The sequence below is a fragment of the Apodemus sylvaticus genome, chromosome X (assembly GCF_947179515.1).
Source record: "Apodemus sylvaticus chromosome X, mApoSyl1.1, whole genome shotgun sequence".
Classification (NCBI taxonomy): Eukaryota; Metazoa; Chordata; class Mammalia; order Rodentia; family Muridae; genus Apodemus; species Apodemus sylvaticus.
Window position 1 is genome coordinate 18,956,056 of NC_067495.1, and position 24,582 is coordinate 18,980,637.

Sequence of the window (24,582 nt, forward strand, 5' to 3'; positions counted from 1 at the left end):
TTTTCGCTTTCAGAATGGAGTTTGGCTAATTGGTACGGCCCTGCTGGAAGCGTGAGAATAAACAGGTTGACTTTTTAAATTTTCCTCAAGCACTAGGCAGGATCCAGACACCTAAATCGGGGGCGGAGGTAGTTTTCAAGACATGGCCGAGATTTGGCGCTGAGCTGTGTCATCGCGAGGTTTGCTAGCAAGCTCCGCAGTGGATCGGAAACCTCGTGGTAAGCGAGAGCCTTAAAGGACGAGAGCTTCCTCCCTTTCCCCGAAAAACTCCCAGTCATTTTCACGAAGCTCCGCCTTTCTCCTTTTTGGGAGGACGCACCTGGTCTCGCGAGATCTCATGTTTCCTAAAGGCGAGGCGCGGGCGGTATCCTGCAGTGAATTACGAAGGTCTTACTGAAGCTGAACGTAATATCGCGATAGTTCTAACAGCGCATGCGGGAGCCGGCGGCGGCATACTGGCTCCGCCCCGTAGTGCTCGGTGAGGTTGTGCGTCATTTGCTTTTCACTTCGCGTGGGGTGAGAGCTGAGCTATAGCGATTTCGGGTTTGGTGGAAAGAGAGGTTTGGGACGGGCTGGGCTCAGTTTTTGCTGGTGTGGTGGAGGTTCTCCTGGGATCGCGGGAAAGCAGTACAGGTTGGCTACTGAGTGCAGGAGCTGCGGAGGCTCTAGCAGCGTCTTCTGGTGCTGCCGTTCTTAGCCGGTGAGTTCTCGCGGGAGCAGGGTTACGTCCTCGTGGGATTCGCCGGCGGTGGCGGAGATACCTTGGGGGTGGGGGGGGCAGTGACTAGGGTCGGTCCGCCTGTTAAGATGGCGGCGGAGGCTGATGCCTGTCTTGCTAGTACATGGTACCAAGGGGTTAGCTATCCGCGTTTGTGACGCTTCTCAGGTACCAGACGTTAAGAAGATGACGAATGGAGAAACGTCGTGGTGCCGGTAAATCCTTCCTGAGATGAAGACCATCCTGTTTCTTACCGGTTAAAGCGACACCATTTCCCCGGCCTCAGCCGCGTGTGGGCCTGCCTTTGCCCCACCAATCGCTCTACGCCTCCGTTTTTGTCGTTGCAGTGGGCGGGTTGGGAAGTGCGGGAGGGAGTCGATAGTTCATTGGGTAGTGGGCTGGGGATTAGATTAAAAAGTGGGAGAGGGGGACGCTCCGAAGATTGGTCTCATAATTTTTGCGCGCTTGCTTCTCAGCCCTTGCAACGACCCATATGAAACCCCTAGCTTTTCTTGAGCCGAGGTGGGCTCTGCGTCCCCAGATCCTGCAGCTTTTGAGCTAAGGTTTGAGAGGTCAAATAGAATCATTAGAGTACCTTCCCTTTCCCTAATTCTATGTGCCTGTCAAATCAGCTACATGGATATCGGGATGCATTATTAAGGGGAGAAGTAAAAATAATTTCTATCACTTCTCCTCTCTAGTCCTAATTTAGAGCCTAGCCCGAACCTGTCCGATCTCCTTCCGTGGTGCTTTTGGCGCAGATGTTAAAAGAGCTTATCTTGTTCCCTGCATTTACTCCATCTTTGTGGATGGAGCCGCAGTAACCCTTCCATTTTCCTAGGTCCTCTTGCTTGTTTATCCCTGACGCGGGGACAGCGTACTGATTTCTTCAACTTTGAATGCTTTGAGACCATTCTTGGGCAGAACAATAAACGGGTCAGTGGTCGGATAATTGCACTCTTAGTGGTCTCCTTCGTGCCCCCACTAGATGAAACTTTCTGTCTTTCCAACCCCTTCCACGCTACAAACACGGGGACCCGCCCCCTTTCCCGCCTATGTTTCTGTAGTATGTTCGTCTGTGTATATCTTTGTTGTTTTGTTACAGCTAACATTTAAGTACTAAGTCTCACTTCTTAATCCTTATACTTATCTCTTAACTGCTCTTTCTCCCACTCCCAGGAGCAGAATCTCCTAGCAAGGTGATGACCCCCAACACCTTCTAAACCGTCACGCTCCTTTTAAATTTAAATTTACTTCTTTTCTCCTCAAATCACTTCTGTTATAGACAACTAATTCCCTATCACGTGTTTTCTTTGTAAATAACATGATTTGAATTACTTCTTTTATTTAGCACCAGTGTTGCATAGATTGAGGAGATGCCAGCACTCCCAATTCTTAGGAAGCAGCCCAGTGTAGAAAACTGTTTGCTTCCAGTTCACATTGAACTCATGACCTTGGGCAAATTGCTTTTCAGATTGTTTGTTTATATAATGAGGATAGTAATGCTTACCTTAAACAGTTGCTTCTAGAGTTAGAAAATTTGTAAAATGCCTGCCTTGGAAAGTTTGGGAGCCTTTTTTCTGTGAGACCATATTGGTAGATGTTTTTGTGCCATATTCTATCTACCTTTATAGCCTGGTAAGGTTTTTTAAAATTATTTCTTCAACTGTAAATTTTTATATGTTAAGGAATGAATGATAGCTATCCACTCCCGTCTGCTTTGAATTTTTTCCTCATAAGCCACTTTGTATGATCTGTAGCTCATGTTTAAATATGCTGACGCTATTTGAAGCTTCTACTAGTGTAAGACTATTGAGTGCAATGGAATGACCACCAGCTATGTTTTGGTCATGAACCACACCCCAGGTGTTCTACCTTTTGGAAGGGAGTGCCTCATCTCATCCCTTGCCTACTCATTTTTGCAACTCCTTCACAGACAGTCTGTCCTATCCTTTACCTCACAAAAGTGAAATTTCATGCCTTGCCAGTTTACAGTGTTAAAGAGAACTTTGGTTTCAAGTGTTTATATTTCTTTCTCTTTACCTCACTTATTTCTCTTTACCTTTAATTATAATTTTTAGATAAACTTAAAACTTTGTCTAAGATAACCTAGGGTCAGTATGGGGAGTATTGGTAATCTTTTTATTTAAGTAGGATAATACCTATACACAAGACATTAGGAAGGTTGATCTAGTAACTAAATACCAGCATTTCCCCTCAAAGGCAACCACAGCTGGCTCTTTGATAACTACCTCCTGTTGTGCTTTTGCCATTTTATATTTTCTAACATTTAATTTGGAAGTAGTTTTCCTTACTGTTAATATTTTTATTAGATCAATACTAAAATGTTTTTCCCCCAGTTATGTTGGTTGGGTGATGGGTGGGGTTAAAGTAGGAATATAGTTGCAAGAAGTATACTAGCATTGAAATTTTAGTGGGTAACATCTGATAATTAACTATATGTGGATTTCAGTTTTGAGCTTCAGGGTTTGAGTTGGAAGTGCTCTAGGAAAATTAATTTCCTCTTTCATTGAAAAGACAGATCACTTTGCTTTGAGTGAGATTCTTGTATTGATTCCTTTTACAATGGGTTAAGCAATAATCACTAATTAACTGTTGTCCTTCAGCATTATACTAAATCTGGGAATGATGATCAAGGCGTGACCTAAAAGGTTTAATTTATTCTAGGTAGATCTCTGAGAAGAGAGGAAGGAGTGGCAGTACCAAATAAAAACTTTGTCTAAGATTCAGTGACAAAGTTCAACCTGAATTTCCAGGATGTTTATCGTTTGTCTCCCAGTATGGCCAAAAAGCACTTATGAAGGTGAAAAATAATTTTAATGTGTACAGCTTTTTCTTTACATAAAATATGTGTTTTCCTTAGTGTCAGTTTGTTAAACATACTATCATTTTGAGTTAAAAATAGTTTTCAGGGCTATTGTCAAAGAGTCATTAAGAAAAACAATACAGTTCTTTTTCAGAGTTCTTTAGTTTACTGCTCAAAGCAGGTTCTAAAAATGCAAGTTGGCATTTGAGGGCTATTGCTTCAAAAAATAACTGATTGTATCTATTGATATAATGGTTAACTACCCAATTCTAATGAATAATATGCTTCTTTTCCACAATCTTTTTATTTTGTAGGTCCTCCAGTAGCCTGACCCGGGTGTCTATTAGTGCTTCAGAGGAACAAACCAGTAGACCAAAACTTGGTCAGGAAGTTTCAGGAAGCTATTGGAGCAGTGTTGGGATTTTCCACCAGGATGACTATGATTGGCTGTGATTTTAGGTTAGTTTTTTTAGATCTTTGTGGTTGGCATTTGTATTTTACATCTTGAAATGGAAATGGGGCTGGGATTTCCATTTTTTTGCTTGTGTTGCTTTGGTTCCATTATATGGGTCAGGTTTGTCTTTTTTTTTTTTTTTTAATAATTTTAGTGGCTGGAGCTCATTAGTAAATTAAAGGGAATTGTTTTAAACATACTGTCAGTACATGATTTTTAAATTAAGACACAACTGAGTAGTATGTTATCTATTCCCCCAGGTTCTTTCAACATTTATCAACTTTGGCCTTTTTAGTTCTGCCCTATGGCATCCTCCTTCCCATAGAATTATTTTGAAATAAACCTCTATTGACACGTTTATTTTTTAATCCATACAAAAATTATATAGATAGTTGAGAGAGTTCTTGACAGTATCACCCAGAAATCATTTTCAGTTGAAGGAATTGAAAATTTTAAAGTAGAAAATGGGTTTGTTTTAAAAATTTCCTGATACTTTTATAGTTTGACTCATGATCCAGAGAAAAGTCCATTCATGAAATAGTTTATGTAGGCTTTAACTCTGTTTTATTCAAGTTATATTTCTCTTTTTTTCTCCAATTTATTTGTTAAGTCCTTGCATTTCCTCACATTTGAAAATTACAGTCTATAATGATGTCTAACCCATTTTTGTTAAAGACCCTAGGTAACCTATTATAATGAAACAATAATGGTAGTAATCTCTTATGGTCTTGTTTTTAATTTTTTTAATTTATTTATTTTTTTGATTTGGTTTTTTCGAGACAGGGTTTCTCTGTGTAGCCCTGGCTGTCCTGGAACTCACTCTGTAGACCAGGCTGGCCTCGAACTCAGAGATCCACCTGCCTCTGCCTCCCAGAATGCTAGGATGACAGGCATGCGCCACCACCGCCCGACATCTCTTATGTTCTAGTTGGAGTTGATAACTGCTGGCTTAGTCGGTACACTGAAATGGCTAGTCATGGGTTCCTTTTTCTGTGGCCATCTGATTTGATATCTGGTTTTAGTTCCATGTCCTGGTCCCACTTAATGTTCTCCATATGAAATATAGGCCTTCTGGAAGAAAAAGGTTTTTTTCATGTGTATTTGCAATATTCTTAGGTAGGTTGATTTTTATGCTCTGTTATTCTAGATTCTCTAATCCAGAGCTTAGATATTAAGAACTGGTTGGTGAATTATTTTGCTTGTGTGGTGTTAGCTATGCTGGGTCTGTACTATGGTCAAAACCAGAAAATGAGAGTTGAACTGAACACATAGCCTCCAGCCAACCTTTAGCTCATACACAAATGTGGACAGAGCAAGGGTTTTTGTGCCTGTCTTTAACTTGGCAGTAAGAACTGCAAGTTAAAGGAACAGAGAGTGGAAAAGTCATGAATGAAAATTTTGAATTATTTAGATATGATTATGAATCATTGTTTAGGTATTTCAGCTCTGTGTTCCCAAGGATTTTGGGGGGGAATTCCAGCAGGTTCATGCTTTCAACAGAAAAAAAAAAACCCAAGCATGTTAGATATAGTGATTAAATATTAACACTTCAGTTCTTGTAGTTTAAGCAAAACCACTTAGACCCAAACCCTATTTTATGAAACTAGGATGACTGTTTTCTGTACACAAAACTAGGTACAGAATTGTGCACAGCAGACATTCCAATATTTGAATCACCCCCTTCTTAACACTGGAAGTTCACAATGGAAACAGTGTTGGCTTTTTTAATTCTCCTTTTGTTGTGTGTTTTTAGCCACCAGTTCAAAGTATCATTGAAATGCCAACTTGGTTGCTTTGAAAATATTTGCCCTTCACATTCCACATTGCCTCTCATGGAATAAGATTAAGTTTATAAGTCTGTGGTATAGCTGTGATCATACAAGGCAGACTTTTCATAAGTGCTTGTGCTCTTAGGATTTTCTTATATTTTTTTTGACCCCTTCTATGAGTGGTTACCAAATGTTTATATATGTTAATGTCAGGGATAATTCATCTCTTAAGATTCTCTGGAAGCTTCTTAGTTGATGTGTCATAGAGGTTGAGTCGGTAAAACTTGATGTACTTGTTGATCATCTTGGTTTTCTGGTTATAGAAATGTATTTAATGAAGGAGTGGTGCTCTGAGTAAAACAGGTTTGAGGTGTTAACCTAATAGTTTGCTACTTTGAGTTTCTTAAAAAGTAGTTCAACAGTTGTCTTTTAAAAATCTTAATGGTGATATGAAAAGTGATTTTACAGAATGTTGGAATTTCTTTTGCTTTTATGAAGGACTATAATATGCAAGTTGTATTATAGATCTGATTCAACTGATTGAAGTAGATTTTTTTTCACCTTAGAGACTTGGTTCATAAAATTTTTTTTTGGTTTGGTTTTTTTGAGACAGGGTTTCTCTGTGTAGCCCTGGCTGTCCTGGAACTCACTCTGTAGACCAGACTGGCCTAGAACTCAGAAATCCACCTGCCTCTGCCTCCCAGAGTGCTGGGATTACAGGCGTGTGCCACCACCACCTGGCTGTTCATATAATTTTAAGCATTGAAAGAAAGCAGTTTTACCTTTTTAATAGTGGTAAATAGGGCTAGAGAGATGGCTCAGTGGCTAACTGCCCTTCCACAGGTCCTGAGTTCAATTCCCAGCAACCACATGGTGGCTCACAAACATCTGTAAATTGGATATGATGCTCTCTTTTGGTGTGTCTGAAGAAAACAGAGTACTCAAAAATGAATCTTAAAAAAAAGGGGGGGGGTCTGGAGAGATGTCTCAGGGGTTAAGAACACTGACTGCTTTTCTAGAGGTCTTGAATTCAATTCCTATCAAGCACATGGTGGCTCACAACCATCTGCAGTGGGATCCATGCCCTCTTGTGTGTCTGAAGAGAACAACAGTATACTCACATACATGGAATAAGTAAAATCTTTTAAAAAAATAGTGGTAAATAAAAGGAACTAAAATTAAAAATTAGAGAACTTAGTTTTTTCGTAATTTAAAATTAAAAAGATTTAGGGCCTAGACAGAGAGTTTACCAGTTAAGAAGACTCAGGTTTGGTTTTTAGAACCCACATGACAGCACACAACCATATGAAATCGCAGCTCCAAAGGATATAATACCTTTTTCTGACCTCTTAGTGCACCAGGCACACACATAGTGCACATATACATAAATGAAGTCAAATACACAAATAAATAAAAAAATTAGAAGGTTACTAAGTGCAGATGGACTGCAATGAATCACCTTAAGCACAACTCAGGTTTTAAGTTCTTATAATTAGATACATTGTACTTGGTAGGTGCATAAGTTGTGGAACAGTTTTTAGAAATAGTTTTTTAATGGTTATTATTTGCTAAATTTATTTGCCTATTTTTTATTGAGGCATATACTAGTCTTTGCTAGTGTTTTTCCATACACTTTGCCTTTCCTTCACCTCAAGCTGGTTTTATACGTTTGTGCACAGGTGATTTAGCTTTAGCTTTGAGTAGCTAAAACTACAGGTATGTGCCACTGTTAGAAGCTCTCCTTTTACTGTTACAGTATTCTGGGAATTGAATTCTTTTTTTTTTTTTTTTTTTTTTTTTGCAAGCTTAGTTTTTTCTTTCTTTATATTTATGTATTTATTTATTATATATAATTACACTGTAGCTGTCTTCAGACACACCAGAGGAGGATGTCAGATCTCATTATGGATGGTTGTAAGCCACCATGTGGTTGCTGGGATTTGAACTCAGGACCTTTGGAAGAACAGTCAGTACTCTTAACCGCTGAGCCATCTCTCCAGCCCGGAATTGAATTCTTACTGGTGGAAAGACTTCTTTCTGTACAATGATAAAGAGTATTCCCTCAGTTCTGATCTGGTTTCTTACCTGCTGTGTCATCTTGTGCAAAAAAATCATAAACAGTGACTCTAAAACTTGAGGGAATATCAGATCACCTAGAAAGTTTATTAGACCAGATTGCTGTATCCCTACTTTTTGATTCTATAATTTGAGGGGGAATAGATTTTGCATTTGTGGGTTTCCAGGTGATAGTGGTGCTATCATATAATTGTAGTTGGTACAGAATTTTATCTATTACTGTTTCTAGACTGATTGCTCAGAGTGAAACTCTTTATACTGTTTAGTCTTATTTACTATTACCTTCTGCTGAATACATTATTTGAGAATTTCACATGTGTATACAGTGCATTTTGGTCATTAACCACCCAGTTCCTGTCCCAATTTCATGTTTCCATTCTTTAAAAAGAGTGATTATTGTTCTTATGTGCATAATGTGAAGCATGTATAACTTACTAATGTCTGTTTTCCCAAAGAAAAATGACTTTCCCTCTGCAGTAGCTCCTCAGCTAGGGTGTAGGCCTTGGGTGTCCTTCCCCTATCCATGCTAGAATTTTGATTAGCTTGATTCTGTACAGACAGGTAATCATAGCTACTCTGAGTTTGAGTGCAATGGTCATGTCATATCCAGAAGACATTATTTTATGGCATTCCTCTCTGTCCTCTGGCTTAATGTTCTTTCTGCCTCTTGTTCCTAAATATTTCCTGATCCTTGCAGGTAGGGTTGTGTAGGCATTAATTTTTTCCAACCTACTTTAATAGGTTCAACTTCTAGCCCACCACCCGCCAGAAGTAGTAGAAGAGAAGTTATTACAATACTGGGGAAGTGGATCTGTTTAGAAATAGTTCTTTGGTGGTGAGTCCAATTGTTGTTGTCAGGATACCCACAGTTCAGTCCAGCAGCAAAATTTGGCAGTTGTCACCATATAGGAACCAGCAAGGGCAGTTCAATCTGGACGAAAGCACAAAACTGCGCAACAGGTCATTGCAGAAGCACCAAGAAGCTGCAGGAAACCTCATGAAAAGTTCTTTGGAGAGCTTCTCTTTTTGGCGTGGAGTTCAGCAATGCAATGTAAAGCAGAAAATGCAAACCAATGCTTGAGCTTCATATTTATTGTTGGCTCATATTTATATTCTTTCTGAACATCATGCATCCTTTCACCTGTGTCTTCTTTAGCAAAACATCCTTTTACCTGTGTGCCCCAGCAAAACATAACTGAATTTCCAAAGAAACCAGACGTTTCCACTTCAGGGTTAATATAAATTTCCCATTTTAGGCCTGAGGACTTACTTAGTCACTTAGTCTGCATAAACTGGTCACTTTTAAAAAAGAAGATTCTGTAAGACTGAGAGCCATTTATTTAGTATTGTCTATAGCTAAAAGCAATTTTGAAATTCTTATTTTCTTGCACATTGGCAACCTGGTCCAGAGTTGTGATAAATTTCAGGTTCATTACCTTTGGCAAACATAGGAGGGTATATGTTCATTCACAACGTTGTGATTTGATGATGTGAATCTTTTTTTTAATTCATCAAATCATTGAGGACAGTGAAATGATGATTCAATAATGACATTTTGTTTTCCCCTAATATTTTATTTCTCCTCATTTCTTATTTGGTTACTCAAGTACATAGTTGATATAGAAAGGGACAAATGAACACTCAATTTTTGTACCCTAAAAATAAAATGGTGTGTGCATGTGTTTTGTACATGCATGCATGTGTAAGTTAGCCATAGACTAGCTTTTTTTCTTTTTAGCCTTTGCTGTCTACCCACATTTACTTCTTATTGTTGATTTTGAGATAGGCTCTTCTCTGCCTTTTCAATGCTGAGATTATATGAGCACACAACACTGAGTTGGTGTTGTTTTGTTTTAAATGTGGGTTCTGAAACTTGGGTCCTTTTGCTTGCAAGTAAGCATATTACTGACTGAGCATCTTCTTAGTTCCTTTTCTTTTTAGGTCTGGCCTGGAATTCACTATGTAGCCCAGTCTGGCTTTAAGCTCACAATTTTATCCTCCCGCTTTTGTCTTCTGAGTGCTGGGATTACAGGTATGATCTACATTCAACTTTTTTCTCTTTTTAAGCATAGCTTTGTTTTTTTTTTTTTTTTTAAATGCCTAATGTCTTTGTGTATGCAGTGTATGTTTGCCCATGGAGGCCAGAAAAGGGTATCAGATCTTTTGGAGCTGTAGTTACAGGCCATTGTGGTTCTTGTAACCAAACTCCAGTTCTTGAAGAGCAGGTCTCTCTCTTAATTATTGAGCTGGCTCTAGCCTCTACACACAGCCTTTGATAGATGTTTTGGTTCCCTGCTAGATTCAGAAGGTTATGTAAATGTGTGTACCTAGGTACTCATGGATATAAACATTCTGAAGCTAATGTTTTGAAGTTCAAGTGTCCATTCTTTTATCTGGGAGGATTCTTTTTTGTTTTTTGGTTTTGGTTTTGGTTTTGGGTTTTTTTTTTTTTTTTTTTTTTTGGATTTGGTTTTTTCAAGACGAGGTTTCTCTGTATAGCCCTGGCTGTCCTGGAACTCACTCTGTAGACCAGGCTGGCCTTGAACTCAAGAAATCCACCTGCCTCTGCCTCCCAAGTGCTGGAATTACAGGGGTGCGCCACCACTGCCCAGCTATGGCTGTTTACTGTTAATTGTCTTTCTATTCAAGGTTCTGCCACCACATTATTAATCTGTGATGAGTCCTTTGAACAGTTACCAGTTTCGCCAGCATGTTAGGAAAGAGTTATTGAATATTAACTCTTTTATAACCATTTATTTTATATTATATCTAAAGTACCATATATGGTTCTGTAAGTGGAAACTGTTCTTGTTTTTGTTTTCTTGGCTATTTGGTGCTGGCTGGCCTTGAGCATGTGATTCTCCTGCCTTATCCTTCGGAATGCTAAGATTCCATTTAGGTGTGCACACCTAGCTCTGTTCATTTTTAAAGTAATGTAAGATTTTCATTTTCATTCTTGTATCTTGCCTCTCTTCATTTAGTTCAAGAAGCATAGGTTTTCTAATTCTTGTGTGCTTCCTCAGCCTATAGGACTGCTATGTTGAGAAACCTTGCAATTGTCTTCTATGAGTCCAAGGTAATAATAAGTGTTTGGTTCAAGGTGAGCGCTTACAGTGACACATGGCAGTTGCTTTTACCATGCTAGTTTACAGTCTTATGATAAACCTGTATCTGGTCTGAGGCCTATGTCCTGTTTTTTTTTTAACTGCCTGCTTCCTTTTTCCCTCTTTTCTTCTGCTGGCCCTAAAATGCATGTACATATAGAGACTCTTATATCCAGTTATTAGTAATCAAGTATATAAAGAATAGTATACAAATTAATATTTGAATGTGTCTAGGATATTTTACTGAATTTATATTACTTATAAAATGCTTATCAAAATCCTATACTTACATGTTTCTGTATATAAAGGTTTATATAAAACTTAAAATATACTTTATAGGTTGTATTGAGTCTTTAAGTATCATAATATGTAATGATTATGTAGTAAAATATTAATTATAATATTTTAAGATATTGTAGTTATAGAGTGCTCTATAAAGATGAGGCCATTATTTGTGTGAAATAAATAGGTAATGGCTATGTTACTTAGGGCAAATTGAGTTAGTTTCCTCATCCTTTAAATGAGGGCAATAATATTTATGCAAAATAAACTATTTTTTTCTAAGGACATACTCATTGGTGCCACATAGTGGAGGTACAAAAGATGAGCAATTGGGTGCTGGTAAGATGGTTCAACAGGTTAAAGGCAACTGCTACCAAGTTTGAGCTCTTATTTATTTATTTATTTATTTATTTATTTATTTTTTGAATTTGGTTTTTCCGGGACAGGGTTTCTCTGTGTAGCCCTGGCTGTCCTGGAACTCACTCTGTAGGCCAGGCTGGCCTCGAACTCAGAAATCCGCCTGCCTCTGCCTCCCGGAGTGCTGGGATTACAGGCGTGCGCCACCACCGCCCAGCCCCAAGTTTGAGTTCTAACTTAGGGATCCACATGGTGGAAGGAGAGAACTAATGTTTGGCATTTGTTCTCTAACATTCATACATGCACTGTTGCATACTCACCCACACTCCTATGTAGACCATACAAAATAAATACAAAATGTCATTTACAAAGATAAGCAACAGGGATGGAGAACTTGGTGGGAGATTTATAAATCACACTGGAACGCTAGTATGTACAGTATGAGGATAGACAGAATGTTACAGCAATTTATAGGGGAAGGTGGATGGAAGGACTGAGGAGAGGGGGGAGGGAACTCTATAGTTGAATGTAATATATGAGAGTAGAATACAAAGAATTAAATTAAAAATAATCCCATTACTATGAAAAAAAGTAAAGATTAGCTTCATGGTAGTATAGATCTCTACCTTTAGAAGACAAATTATAGTCATGTGCTGTTTAACAATATAGTTTCTGTTTGTGGTTTGTTTTGAGACTATACCTTATGTAGCCCAGAAACTCCCTGTATAGTTGTCAGGAATGTATTCTGTAGTGGAAGATGACATTAAGATTTCTGCAATTTCAAGAATGTGCCACCAGACCTGGTGTTGAAACATTCATTATGCAAGATTATTTTTACTGGTGGGAGAGATCAGTAATGGATTACAGATACAGAAAATTATATTGCTTACTGAGTAGCTGTCTTTTTGGTTTTTTGGATTTGTTTTTTTTGGAGACAGGGTTTCTCTATATAGCCCTGGCTGTCCTGGAGCTCACTCTGTAGTCTAGGCTGGCCTCAAATTCAGAAATCCACCTGCCTCTGCCTCCCAGAGTGCTGGGATTACAGGCGTGCACCACCACCGCCTGGCTCTGAGTAGCAATCTTTGTAGACATTTACTTTAGGATATTTCCACAATAATGAAATCTCCCTAACAGTGCATTTCTTATATTTCTGTTAAGTGATTCATGGCTGCACAAGCAGCTTTTAAATAGTAGAATCTTCTCCAAATTCCACCAGAAAAGTTGGAACAGAGAACTTATACATATCAGGCTCATTTTAAGGGTAATAACTTGGCTATAGCTATTATATAGTAGTGTATAGTATACTGGTGTATAGTATAGTGGTGGAGTTAGTTAGGCACCATGCACAAGTTAAACAGCCCAGTACTGTGCCACTGTGCTGTAGGTTTCCTCTAAGCAACTTTTATTTCTAAATGTGCTACTAGGTGTCAATTTATGAAAGTACAGAAGTTTCCTCACAGGGGGAAACTTTGCCAAAAGAAACTTAAGTAAAAGGCAGGACTCCAAAGAAAGCCCCTCCACCTATAAACACATCTTTGATCTATATTCCAGTATGAGTCCAATTTGTAGCCTTTTAAAATCATTTCTATTCTTTGAGAATTTCATACTTCATAATTTGAACGTTTCCACTGTCATGTTATGGACTATTTTTTAAGGGTGTTTTTGTTGTTGGTTTGCTTTTAGGAAGAATTTTTGTTTTGACAGTCTTATTTAGCCCAGGCTGACCTGGCACTATGTAGCTGAGGCTAGCCTCAAATCTGTGCCAATCCTACTGCCTTAAAGTCCCTAATGTTTGAATTTCAAGTGAAAGCCATCACAGCTAACTCTTAAGATTTTTAAATTTTTTTTTGATTATGTGAGAACACTGTAGCTGTCTTCAAAAACCCCAGAAGAGGGTGTCAGATCTTATTACAGATGGTTGTGAGCCACCATGTGGTTGCTGGGAATTGAACTCCGGACCTTTGGTAGAGCAGTCAGTGCTCTTAACCGCTGAGCCATGTCTCCAGCTCTGAAAATGATGTTTTCAAAGTCCATTTTTTTTCTAAACTGTTTTAAATTGTGGTTCGATATATTGGCTATTTAGAAAAAATGCATATATCAGATGTACTTTGTTTATATAGGCTTTTTTGACCATTTGCAATTCTTTTGTTCATTTGACCATTTGGGTATTAATCTTTCTCAGCTAAATAGCAGGCAAAGAGTTTCTTCCATTCTTTTGGTGTTTTATTCTAAGTTCTCTTTGCTGTGTAGAAACTAGTGATTCCTAGTTGTCATTCTTATTACATCTAGAGTTTTGGTTGACTTGTTTTGTTTTGTTTTGTTTTTTCAAGACAGGGTTTCTCTGTATATAGCCCTGACTGTTCTGGAACTCACTCAGTAGACCAGGCTGGCCTTGAACTCAGAAATCCACCTGCCTCTGCCTCCCAAGTGCTGGGATTAAAGGCATATACTACCAGTGCCTGGCATTGGTTGACTATTAATGTATTATAATCATATTTGGCTGTTGATTTATAGTTGGCCCTGAATCAGAGGGTAGTATCAACTGAAATTTTTGGTTTTGCATTTATGTATATGGAAGTAAATATGTTCATTTTAAATATTTGGGAGTTTTATCTGCAAGTATATTTGTGACTTGTTTGTGCCTGGTGCCTGTGGAGACCAGAAAAGACATTGGGTTATCTGGTTCTGAGCTCTAATGTAGATGCTAAAAATAGAACTTGGGTCTGGCAGAGAAGTTAATGTTCTTAACCACTGAACTATCTTTCTGATCCCATTGTGTTTATTTTTTTTAAGGTTTATTTTGCAGGGCAGTGGTGGCACATGCCTTTAATCCCAGCACTTGGGAGGCAGAGGCAGGCAGATTTCTGAGTTCAAGGCCCTGTCTGGAAGGAAGGAAGGAAGAAAAAGTGGTGGGATATCCTTTAGGGTACAGTAGTACTTGCCTAGCCAGTGTGAGGTCCTCTGCCTCCCAGACTGCTGGGATTACAGGTGTGCGCCATCACCGCCCGGCGGAGATGGTTTTCATCATTACTTTTCAGTAAAAGAGTTTGTAGTCATACTGATAACTGCTATAATTTCTCTGAAACTGTTTAGTTGAATCTTCATCTCAGCATATTCCTTCCAAATTTGTTTGAACTACCTCAAAATAGTTGAGATCCAGTTAAAATCTTTGATATGCTATATATTATTTACTTGGCTACTTAACTTCAGGAGAAATAATAGAGACTTAATTTGAGAATAAGACCAAGGTCTCTCAATCTGATTGTTATTAAAGTAGATTATAGTTTAGTTATAATACCAGCACTTAGTCTACCACTTTGGAGGTTAATAGATACTTAAGTTATCCTTCATGCGTAATTTGTAGAAAGGGTGAATGGTACCTCGTCTTTTTTTCTTTTGATGATATCTGCATATAAATTTTCATTCATAGAATATCTTGCATAAAAATGATAGCTCTTGAATTGATCTGGCGCAGAAAGAAATAGAACAAATGAGAGTTTACCTTACTTTTTGCCATACATTTTTATGAATTAGTCTTTCACTTATTTTACAGAGATTATTGTAGCTCATTTATGTCTAAAACCTCCCAAAAAAGGATTTGATAGAATGTTTTAAGTGATACTTTACAGACTAGCCTTTTTTGTGTGGTATTTAACTTTTACTTCACATCCAGGAGTGTTCCTCTACTTTTAACTTCAAAAAGGAAACTTGATGTGTCTAGAAGCAGATAAATAAATCACATAGGGATCTCTTCTTCCATAATTTTTTTGCCTATTATATTTTCAAGTAAAACTTTGCTTTTAAGATATGTGTGTGTGTGTGTGTGTGTGTATGTATGTATACACAAACAAGCATTTTAATTTTATACCATGCTTGTGGGGTTTTTTTATATATATATTTTTTTCAGGAAAGACCTAGAAGGATTTTTTTCCAGGTATACAGTATTCCCCATATATAGGAAATAATCGTTAAAGATATTACTTGTTTTCCTTTAAACCCAGGGGCATGGAAAAATTGGAGCTTAAATGTTGCAAAGGGAATAGAGTTCTGTTTCTTTGATAATCTGATACTGTTTTTATTATGTATGACAATAACTCATGTGTCTGTGGTTCATAAATATAAGGGATATGTAAAAACATTCTCAATGGTTAAAGCAGTACCTTAGCTTTCTTTAGGATTGTTCAAGTCATGAACGGAATGGGGATATGTCTCAGTAAAGTGCTTGCTGTGTGTTTGTGTGTACTTGTTTGTGTGTGTGTGTATATATATATATATATATACACACACACACACACAGAGTATATTTTAATCTGTGAAAAACCCAGTTCTTTCCCCACTTTGTTTGCTGTTCTGGGGGTCAAGGGCTTTGTGCATGCTAGATAAATGCTCTCATTGGCTACCTATATCATTTCATTTTTTGAAAGACTTGATTATACAGACTGGGGAAGGTATACTTACGTATTAGGTATATACGTTGTAAGTATGTGTATACACAGAATTGAACAGAGGGACAATGAATTTGAAAGACCAAGGAAGGGTGGGGGTGTTGAAGGGAGAAAAGGAAAAGGAAGATATGTAATTATAATCTCAAAAAATGTTGCAAATAAAATAAAAATCTTAAATGGGAACATATTTACATTGGAAAGATTATGTGGGTTTTGTTATTTTCAGTTTATCTTTGTGCTTTTGTGTACTAATATAATTGTTAATGTTATTACCTCTATTTTTAATTGTTTATATTTCTATAATCTGGGATCTTTTGTGATAGTTTCTATGCTGGTGTCAAGGATACAAAGACAGATAGAGGTTGGGGGTGGCTGGAGAGATGGTTCAGTGGTTAAGAGCACTGACTGCTCTACCAGAGGTCCTCAGTTCAATTCCCAGGAACCACATGGTGGTCCACAATCATGACAGAAAATAGCAGCAGGATCCAGTGCCCTCTTCTGGTGTGTCTGAAGAGAGCTACGGTGTATTCACATACATAAAATAAATAAAGCTTTAAAAAAAAAAAAAAAGGACAGGTATGGTACAGACCCAACATACACAACTTGTGAAGAAAGTATCAGGTAAAATGGTATGTGGATTGAGGGTAAAATTGGAAATAAGGGCTTCACTTTTACCTTGGGAGAGGTGTCTTGGCCTCATAGAGAGGAGGTAACATTTAAGCTTAACTTTTAGGGACACATAGGAGTCAACTTATTAAAAGTCTTGAGTGCTAAGGAAGAGACCTTGTGAAGCTTAACAAGGCCAAAGCATGAGAAAAATACTATATAATGTCATCTTGCCAATGACAGAGAGAGTGAGAGAGATGCAGGCCTTGGCTGCTGCTTTATTATAGTTAAGAGTTTTAGGAATATTGCTTTTGTAATAATGTGATGATGGGATTAGAGATCTGGCAGGAAAGAGCCTTAATTTAGCATACTTATATGGAGATGGTACAATAAACACCTATGTACCTGCCACTAACAGTTAATCCAGCATGTGGCTGTGGTTTTATTTATACCCTACTCCCTCCTTCCATTATTTTGAAGCAGGTTTCTAAGTCATTCAAGGATTGGCAAAGCAGATACTGCTCTCAAGGTTGATAAAACTTAAAAAAATATATGACAGTCTCTACCCCAGAACTGAGTTAGGTATTAGGTATATCCAGGTATGTTTTAGTTTCTTTTTTTATTTTTTCTTCTCTTCTCTTCTCTTCTCTTCTCTTCTCTTCTCTTCTCTTCTCTTCTCTTCTCTTCTCTTCTCTTCTCTTCTCTCTTCTCTTCTCTTCTCTTCTCTTCTCTTCTCTTCTCTTCTCTTTTCTTTTCTTTTCTTTTCTTTTTGTCTTTCTTTTTTCTTCTTTTTTTTTTGTTTTTTGTTTTTGGAGACAGGGTTTCTTTATATAGCCCTGGCTGTCCTGGAACTTGCTCTGTAGACCAGACTGGCCTTGAACTCAAGAGATCCACCTGCCTCTGCTTCCCAATTGCTAGGGGGATCAAAGGCTAGCACTACCACCACCCGGCTATGTTTAGTTTCTAAAAGGAGTTTCAGGGGAAGTGAGTTAAGTTTTAAGTGACTTGATTTCCAACAGATTAAAATATTTTCCTGAACGCCAATTGATTTGTCTGTGGTAAAATTTGCTTATTAGGTATGAACTGGATTTTTTTGTAGACAAGTTTCTGAAATTTTATAAAGAATAGTAGTTGAAAGGACAATTTCATAATTTTCTTTTAGAAATGGGCAAAGAAAAGGGTACTTATAATCTTAGAAACTGGATGTGATGGTAAGATAGATGAGTCTTTGTGGTTTTTTTCGAGACAGGGTTTCTCTGTGTAGCCCCAGCTGTCCTGGAACTCACTCTGTAGACCAGGCTGGCCTGGAACTCAGAAATCCCCCTGCCTCTGTCTCCCAAGTGCTGGGATTACAGGCATACGCCACCACGCCCGGCTAAGATAGATGAGTCTTAACACCAGTCATTATATAACTGATCTTTTCCACTAAGTCTGGCCACACAAGAGATAATTTGTAAGGAATGTAGACTAGGATTATTCCCAAGCACCAATTGAATGCATAGATGATTTTATTATTTTATTTTTGTATTTTCGAGACAGGGTTTCTCTATATAGCCCTGGCTGTCCTGGAACTCACGCTGTAGATCAGGCTGGCCTTGAACTCAGAAATCACCTGCCTCTGCCTGCAAGTGCTGGGATTAAAGGCGTGCGCCACCACCTCCCTGCGATGATTTTATTTTATTATTGAGAATATCAAGAACTTCTTGGCCTGCTATTTTCTGTCTGTTGACAGTCGATAATGTGCAACTTCAGTGATCCCAGTGATGGCTATTGTATTGCCTAGTTCTTCAAGTTCTAGTTTGTCTAATATTGTGAATTGATGACCAGAAAGATGACTCCTGGAACTCTAGCTTCTGAGCATCTTAGGGTAGAAGACCATCTCAGCTACCAATTATCACTTACATCATTGTAGATTTCACATTCTTTGTTGGTATTTTCATCATTTTCCTTGAGTGATTTTTGGTGCATAGAAGCATGCATGCTTTTTTGTTCCTTTGGTTTTTTGAGACACACTCTGTTTATTTAGCCCTGGATGTCTTGGAAGTTGCTCCATTGGTTAATCTGGCCTCAAACCCATAGAGATCCACCTGCTCTTGTCTCCTGAGTGATAAGATTAAAGTCATCTGGGAAGCATACACATTTTTATCAGAGATTTTAGTATATTCAGATTTTTTATGAGATTGCCAAGCAATGCCTGCAAATGAATTTCCAGATTTTTGGGGGGTGAGTAAAGGCTGCTGCTTGTTATTTCATTTTACTTCCAGGTCATAGTTAGATTTCGCTGAACAATCCTCCCACGTCATTTTATGTAGCTGAGGATAGGGATACTGGTGTCTGTAGTGAGGTGTGGTGAGTGTAGTTGGTAGTTTGAATTTGCATCCATATCCCTGCCTGTAGATGCTTTTTGGCCTTAGTAAACTGGTCTCAGTCTTCATTCCTCAAGCTGCATGAGGGTTAAATATTAACGTGTGATAGAGTAAAATCTTGGCTATATTTATTGGAATGAAGATAAGATAAAGGATTAAAAATTATGCTGAGTCCTTAACAAATCAGGTAATCAGTGAAATCTGTAACTCTGTAATCAATAGTGAGTAGTAGGCTGGAGTTTTGTGTTTTTGTTTGGTTGGTTTGGTCAGGAATTCTAAAAGTGATTTTTTTTAATTTTTGAGATTATGTTTACAAATGCTTCCCATTTCTCCCTCCAAACTTTCCAGATACCTCTCCAAACCCTTCCCATTTCTCCCTCCAAACTTTCCAGATACCTCTCCACTTCTTTAAGTTCATATACTCTTTTCCTTTTTTTTAAAAAAAAAAGATTTACTTATTTTACTTATGAGTACACTGACGCTGTCTTCAGACACTCCAGAAGAGGGCATCAGATCCCATTACAGATGGTTGAGAGCCACCCATGTGGTTGCTGGGAATTGAACTCAGGACCTCTGGAAGAGCAGTCAGTGCTCTTAAAATAAAAACCAAGATCACTCAGTGATCTCTCCAGTCTCATACACATACATTTCATTGGTTTTTATTTTAAGGTTCAGCTTGTTGCTTTCTGACATGGTCAGTGCTGCTCCTACCTCTGGTTAGTGAAGGACAAGAGGCAAAAAGTAATCACGACAAGGCAAAATGTATTAAGTATATTCTTTTATGGGATTTGCGTTTAGTGTTCTTATTTTGTTTGTTTAAATGTTACCACAGTTTTCACTTGAAATTTTAACTTTGAGTACCACACTGTGTGTGTGTGTGTGTGTGTGTGTGTGGTATGGGTGTGTGTTTGCATGCGTGCGTCTGCCCATCTGACTGTCCTGTGTCTGTTTATGGTACCTTTCACATACCAATAGAAATTGAGTACTCTCTGTCAAGGTTTGGAAACAAAACAACTAAGGCATTTGTCTTAAGTAATACTGTTTTAAATTTGGTCCATGTTATTTGGCTCAAGGACTACTAATCTTCTGTAATGAAAATAATTACAAGTGATGAAGGTTCATTGTAAGTGAATGCATGACTTATAGAAACATTGGAAGGATATAAAAAATATAAAGCATAAATAAAAGTATGTATTTTTCTGCCATCTAGAGGCAAATCCTTTTTAGTTTTTTGAGACAAGGTTCTCTGAGTAGCCCTGGCTGACCTGGAACTTTTTGTAAACCAGGTTGGGCTCAAATTCACAGAACTGCTTGCTTCTGCCTCCTGAGTACTGGACTTAAAGATGTACATGTACATCACTACCACCCAGAGGCAAATTCTGATATTGTAATTTTTATCTATTCCTTGACTTTTTTATATAATGCTTTTTTAAAAAATCATATTCAGTAATTCCTTCCTGATCCCCCCTCACCTCCCTACACACTCAACTTGAAATTTTTTTTTTAAACATTTCAAGTTGAGTGTGTTGGGGGTCTAATTTGTGTTGCCCCCACCTTTGGGCGTGGGGCCTATCCTGGTGTTGTTGTCAACTTCTACCCACCATTAAAGAAACCTGACTCTCCCAGCATCTATTAAATGCTAATAGAATCTCAGTCAGTGGTAGAGTTTCATGCCTACCTCCTCCTCTTCATTTTGGAATTTTGTCTGGCTTGAGCTTGCACAGGTCTTGTGCATGCTGTCTTAATAACTGAGTCCCTGTCAGCAACTGTCAGGTAAGGTTTTTTATATTTTGTTTTGTTTGTTTTTCTTTTTTTAATTATTATATGAGTACACCATTGTCTTCACACACACTGGAAGAGGGCATCAGATCCCATTACATACAGATGGTTGTGAGCCCCCATGTGGGTGCTGGGATTTGAACTCAGGACCTCTGCAAGAGCAGCTGGTGCTATTAACCACTGAGCCATCTCTCCAGCCCCTTGTTTGTTTTTCAATGTACCCACCCTGTGGTAGATATTTTGTCATGAATGGTCAAGGGAAGTGGAGATTTCCTAGTAAAGATTTAAGATATTAGGTAGAATATGATCCTAGTATTTGTGCTATTCAAAACTCTATATAAGTAATCATTATTATGTTAATATAACGAGAAGCTAAGTTATTTTCTACCTATAACTGTCACATGGACTGTGGGGACTCTCATGTTAGCCTTTTCAGTGATGTTTTTTGTTTTGTTTTTTTTGTTTTGTTTTTTCTGGTTTTTTTGGTTTTTTGAACTCAGAAATCCACCTGCCTCTGCCTCCCAAGTGCTGGGATTAAAGGTGTGTTCGAGGGCTGCCTGGTCTACAGAGTGAGTTCCAGGACAGCCAGAGCTAAACAGAGAAGTCCTGTCTGGAAAAAAACAAAAACAAAGCAACAACAAAAAAAAACATGCCTAGAAAGAAAAGGGAAGGCAAAGCAAGGCAAGGCAGGACAGCACCAAGACAGGAGGATCTTAAATTCAAGGCCAGTTTGGACTACATAACAAAACTCACTGAAGAGCCAGGCTGAGGTAGTGCGCGCCTGTAATCCCAGCACTCTGGGAGGCAGAGGCAGGCGGATTTCCGAGTTCGAGGCCAGCCTGGTCTACAGAGTGAGTTCCAGGACAGCCAGGGCTACTCAGAGAAACCCTGTCTCTAAAAACCATCATAATAATAATGATAATATAATAATAATAATAATAATAATAATAATAATAATGTCAAGTCTCTGACATGTTTCAAAGTAAATTATTTAGAGTGCTTTAATTGTTAGATAGGCACTACTGGAAAACACTGTTATGTGCCTTCCTTAAAACAAGTTGTTTTTGGAATCATTAAGTATGTCTGTCAGCCTGGCAGGGTACTTGAATGTTCATAAATAACATTTCTTTTAAATACAGGGTATTGTTTTGCTTATAGAGAGCACTAAGTAAATACTTCTTGTTAGAATAGTAGCTTTGAACTGGGAACAAACTTCAGAATTTTAATTGATATCTCAAGGACACTGCTATCTTTCATTTCTTTTTGAACTATTACTATTTTTTGCAGTTGAATGATAGAAAACAGATTAGCTGTTCACTGGTTATAGGGAGCATCTCTTTGTGGGGTTTTTGGGGGGCTTCGGATTTGTGTTGGGGAGCACTATTCATCAGATGCTCATACTTGGAATTTGGGACCTGAGATGGTTTACATACAGGTCTTTCAGTTACCTTTTAGGCATCTAAAGTCAGTATTGGCAGCAGAAGCATCCCCAACTAAACTGCTTTTGTATGCAACCCTTGGATATGGTTACCTGGTTTCCTTAAATTCTGCCATTTTCAGAATGTAGATGTAGGCTCCTGTCAGTTCTCTGAGCTACTAGATGATATGATACTCTTTCAGTAAATTGCTTTCCTGCATTACCTGGCTTTTATGTTCTTCCAGACAGCCTGATTAATATAGTATCTATAGTCAAAACAGTTTTAATTAGAGCCAGGTGCTTATTTTTGGGAAGATTCTACAGTTTTTGGTACATAACAGTGACGTGGTTATTATATATTTATTTTATTTAGTGGTTAAGGTACTTTGTTTAGAAGATTTTTTAAGTGGTTAATTCACATAGAAATTGAACAGGATTGGCATGTATCTTTAGTTCCAGCACTTGGGAGGTTATGTGGGTCTCTGAGTTCCAGGATAGTTAGGGTCATGTAGAGAAACATTGTCTCAAAGAATTTGTAACTGTTTCCACTGTAAATGATTCTATATTATCAACATTCCTTTACTAGAATAGCATATTTGTTACAGTTAATGAATCACCCAAAGATTATAGTTTACATTTTATTTTACCCTTGGCATTAGAAATTTTGGGAGCTTGACTGTATTTATAATAGCATGTATTTAGCCTATCATGAAATAATTTCATTGTCTTAAAACTTTTGTACTTTATTCACTGACTTCTGGCAATCAATAGTCTTTTTTTTTAAAATTATCTCTATATTTTCCAAGAATTCCATATAATTAGAGTAGCCTGTTATGTTTATGGCTTGTTTTTCAGGTTGACATTTTGTTTATTGTCTCACTATATATTTAGCTCTGGAGATCCACCTGTTTCTGCACTGAGATTAAAGGCACTATATGTGGTCTTTCAAATTCACTTCTTTTGTTTAATAATCAGAGTTTGAGAGTTTTCCACCTCTATTTCTTGATAGCTTATTTAGTACTAAATATTCCTTAGTCTGATACACCATAGTTTTTTTAAACCGAAGAATAGGTTTTTCCAAAGATTGCGGAGTTGTATGCCAGTATGTATTTATGTTGACATAAGTTTTCAAGTCCTTTGGGCAAATACCAAGGAATGTAAATACTAGGTCATACTTTATGAATGTGTTTAGTTCTGTAAAGCCATTTTATCCATTTTCCAGGCAATCTAAGGGAGTTCTAGTTCTAACACTTGCTAATACTCTGATGTCAGTGTTCCAAGTTTGGTCATTGTAAGAAGTATAGTGAAATCTCACTTTTGATTATCACAGTCTCTTGTTGTGTAGCATCTTTTCATTAGTTGATTTTCTATCTGTATATCCCCTCTGGTAAGGTATCCATTAAAAACTTTATTAGTTTGTTTTTGTTGGCTTTCTATTCTTTGTTTATTTTGAATTGTTTTCTGTGTCTTTACTCTGTCTTCTGCTACTTTGGATTAAACTAAGCATTTTACCTGTGAACCATGTCCTAGCTACCTTGATGCCTTTTTTAGCAAATATTTTCTTCATGCTAACTAGCTGGGTTTTTTCTCTATTTAAAAGAGAATGCATTGCTGGGCAATGGTGGCACACACCTTTATTCCCAGCACTTGGGAGGCAGAGGCAGAGGCAGAGGCAGGTGGATCTCTAAGTTTGAGGCCAGCCTGGTCTACAGAGCGAATTCCAAGTCAGCCAGGGTTACACAGAGAAAATCCTGTCTCGAGAAAGAAAAAAGAAGAAAAACAACATTTCATTAGTGGATTTTTTAAAAGATGCCTTTACCTTATTCTGAGTGTTTGCCTGTATGTGTGTATATGTACACCCAATGACCTTGAAGGCCAGAAGAGGGCCCTGAGTTCCCTGAGTGTGGAGTCTCCTGAGCTGCTATGTGGGTACTGAGAACTGAACCCAGGTCCTCTGGAAGAGCAGCCCGTGTTCTTAACTTCTGAGCCGACTATCCAGTGTTGAAACACAATTTTAATGTGTTTACATCCCAGTCATCAAGGAAATGCAAATAAAACTACTTTGATATACCATTTTACTCAATGACAATAGCTATCTATCAAGAAATCTGACAGATGTTTGAGGGAAAGGAAATAGGGAAAGAGGAATACTTATTTGTTCTCAAGTACCAGAAGATGGAGTAAAAATACACAAAACAATTATTCATTGCTGCTTAGTGTGCAAATTAATACAACTAATTTGGGAACCAGCATGGGGTTGCTTCAAAAAATTAAAAAAAGACTTACTGAATGACCCAGCATTCCACTCTTGGATATATATACTCGAAACTCTATATCCTACCATAGAGATACTTCCACTTCCATGTTTATTGCTGCTCTATT

At 37.9% G+C, this 24,582-nt stretch overlaps 1 protein-coding gene across 1 annotated transcript in view; it reads left to right on the forward strand.

The window, feature by feature from the left end:
* Positions 1-484: 484 nt before the first annotated feature.
* The window catches only part of Huwe1 (HECT, UBA and WWE domain containing E3 ubiquitin protein ligase 1), a 130,066-nt gene continuing 105,968 nt past the window's right edge, over positions 485-24,582 (forward strand). The window contains 5 exon segments of the mRNA XM_052171018.1: positions 485-700; positions 887-933; positions 1,560-1,654; positions 3,407-3,542; positions 3,860-4,004. The gene's annotated coding sequence lies outside the window, so the exon portion shown is untranslated.